The sequence below is a fragment of the Equus caballus genome, unplaced genomic scaffold (genome assembly GCF_041296265.1).
Source record: "Equus caballus isolate H_3958 breed thoroughbred unplaced genomic scaffold, TB-T2T unassigned-0002393, whole genome shotgun sequence".
In the NCBI taxonomy this organism is placed as follows: domain Eukaryota; kingdom Metazoa; phylum Chordata; class Mammalia; order Perissodactyla; family Equidae; genus Equus; species Equus caballus.
In genome coordinates, this window is record NW_027222300.1 from 2,331 (window position 1) to 5,441 (window position 3,111).

Consider the following 3,111-nt stretch of genomic DNA (forward strand, 5'->3'; position numbering starts at 1 on the left):
CCACCACTAGAACGGCCCTCAACTAAGATAGACAACTATGTCATGGGGGGGATTTGGGGAGAAAAATCGGGGGGGGGGGAAAAAACAAAAACGGAAGATTGGCAACAGTCGTTAGCTCGGGTGCCAAACTTAAGACAAAAACAATTTCCTTGACGATGTAGATCATTTCCGAGTAAGATAGAACCTGAGACGTGAGTGGCTAAATAGAAGTTTATCTACTTTGGGTTTGTGAGGATACGGAAACGAAAAGACGTTTGGGTCTATCGAGGAACACGTCTCGTGCTTTATTAAAAGCTTTGACAGGGGACGGCGGCACGGCGGCATAGTGGTTAAGCTCCTGCACTCAGCTTCGGCAGCCTGGGGTCCTCGGGTTCAGATCCCGGGCGTGGACCTCCACCGCTCCTCACACCGGGCTGTGGTGGCATCCCGTCCGCAAGATCAAGGAAGTGGGGCGCAGGTGTTACCTCGGGCCCGCTCTCCCTCAAGCAGAAAGAAGAGGAAGATTGGCAACAGGCGTCAGCTCTGTGAGGGCCGATCTTCCTCACCCAAAAACTAAAGTGAGATGAAATCAAATAAAGCGAAGGAAGAGATAAACCTATGAAATCCCATGTTTCTAAAAGTGGCCAAGTGTTTAGAAATTGGCCAAGCGACAGACTGCTCATGGGAAGGACAGTTCCTAATTGCTGACTTCTTAGTTTTCACCAAAATTAAGGTTCGTGAGGGTTAAAAATTCTACTTAACGAATGCGATGAAAGCCACTAGGCCGGCCCAGTGGCACGCTGGTTAAGTGTGCCTGTTCCACTTCGCCGGCCCGGGGTTCGCCGGTTCGGATCCCGGGGGTGGACGTGGCACCGCTGGGCGAGCCACGTGGTGGTAGGCGTCCCACATATGAAGTAGAGGAAGATGGGCACGGAGGTTAGCTCAGGGCCAGCCTTCCTCGGCAAAAAGAGGAGGATTGGCAGCAGTTAGCTCAGGGCTCATCGTCCTCAAAACAAAACAACACAAAACAAAACAAAAAGCCACTAAAAGTGAATATGGGAAACATCTTTGTGTTCAAGGAAAGTGAGATGGCTGCCTTCAGGCAAGAGGGCCTAAAAAGTAAAGATCGTTTTGTCTGTGAAAAGGTGATCACGGGGAAAAAAATCTGAGAAAAAGGTCTGTTCGTGGTCAAGTGGCCTAAAATTGGAACGAGTGGACAGATAGAAATGGCGAGCGATAGGATCTATTGGAGTCTATGAGGAAGCCATTGGGTGTCGGCCTAATTCGGCCTGACAGTGTTTTTCCAAAAGGGCCTGACGTGGCCGTCGAGCACGCATCGCATCGTAGATCTGCTTTAAACATTTCCTACGGCAAGAACCAATGCCCTTAAGGGAAAGGAGCAGCTTCCCCGTGCTCGGGCCTTTCCTTAAGGAGAGGCATCTTTCCTTAGGCTAGGAACGGATGGTTGCGCTCACCTTTGACCATCCGGCTCACCTGTGACCACCCAGGCCCAGACAACAGACCTGCCACCCAGCAGTGTCTGTCGATCGCTGTGCTGACAGAGCAGTGTCGCGACTATCGTCCAAGGGACCTTTCGATCCTATGTGAAACGTCCTCTCTGGGGGTCTAGAAGCACTCTGTACACCCCACTTCCCGGGCGCCCTTTCTTCCTTCAGGAAGAAAGGCCCCGGGCCACAGTCCTTACATCTTAGGTCAGAATAAACTCACCCCGATTTTCACGGATAGATTGGTTCCGGATTATTTCCATCGACAGAATGGAATCAAGTCAATGAGTTTCAAGATCGGAGGGAAGCTGATGCAAAATCAGAATTGGTTTTTCTCGCTCTCGAAAGGATACTTTTCTCTAACTTCTAGTCTCCTCCTGATAAAGACATTGGAAAAGGTTTCTCTTGACCTCTGAGGGAATCGACACCAAAGACAGAGATCCTCCATTTTGTCAGAATGATTTCCTAGGCCTCTAACGGAGGAGGCCTCCCTCGGACGGGAGCTCAGCTTTTGTTTTGCAACAGTTTTCCTCTCTCTGCTTGCCTTTAACATCTCCTTTCCCGTTCTTCTTATTTGGAAGGGAAATACGTGCACCGCTGGGGGGGGGAGGGGGAAGAATTTTCTAAATGACCAAAGAAGATCTACGACTGTTGTTATTTTGGTTTCACGGAGCAGTTCCACGTCCACATTTACCCCATTTTAAACACCCACACACACTCACAGCACGGCGCTGTGAGGATGTCCCGGGGAACTCGATTTGTGGAGGGAATGGCTGTGAGGTCTCTGCCCCCAACCCGCACCATTTGGGTGCTTCTGCTTGTTGATGAGGACGGGAAGCCCTGCTGAAATCCATATTCTTATCACCACACGTGAATCTGCACCCATGCTCCCCCCGTGTGTCGTCTTTGGGCTTTGCTGTGGCCCCGTGCGGAGGGAGACCCGTTTTGTCTTGTAAACTTTTCAGCGGCCAAGCGGCTCGGTCCTTTCCTCTACGACTTGTGGGCTCCGTCTGTCCGTCTGCCTTAGAAAGACCCTCTGGGCCGGAAGTGACAGGCTGCACACAATTCCTGACAGACTGCGGACAATTCCTCCGTCGTCACGGTCCTTCTCTGATGACGTGCATGGTTTCGGTTTGACAGCGACCCCCACCCCCCACCCCGCCCTGATTTTCTAAGTCCTCCCGGGACCCGGGAAGTGCTCGGGCCGCTCCGGGAATCGGGGGCCGGCAGCCCCGGCCTGCCCCGTGGCATCTCCGGGGACTTTTCCACCCTCTGTCCGCGTCAGCCAGCCGGCAGCCCCGGCCCGGCCCAGGAGTCACGTGGGGAGTCTGTCCCCTTCCTGGCAAGCCCACCCACCCCACCCCCCTCCCCGCCGATTTTCCAAGACCTCCTTCTGCGCCCAGGGTTGCCCTGTGCTGCCTGGGAGCTCCGAGGTGGACACCCTGGGGCCTCGCGTGGTGACCTCCCGGCCGCCCCAAGCGGGCCCAGAGAGAAAGAGAGAGAGAGACAGAGTCAGAGACAGAGAGACAGAGAGACAGAGACAGAGGTAGACAGAGAGAGACCTGACCCGGCGGTGGGCTCAGGCTGTGCACTCTCGCTGGCCGGTTCCCTCCCGCTGACCCCTCCG

The 3,111-nt window shown here is 53.9% G+C and overlaps 1 long non-coding RNA gene across 1 annotated transcript; it reads right to left on the bottom strand.

Annotated features, from left to right (window-relative positions):
- Positions 1–253: 253 nt before the first annotated feature.
- Positions 254–2,811, bottom strand: LOC138922733 (uncharacterized). Its single transcript, XR_011435854.1, has 2 exons — positions 1,708–2,811; positions 254–932 (listed from the first exon to the last, which is right to left on the bottom strand). It is a non-coding gene; the product is annotated as an uncharacterized lncRNA (long non-coding RNA).
- Between the last annotated feature and the right edge of the window lie 300 nt (positions 2,812–3,111).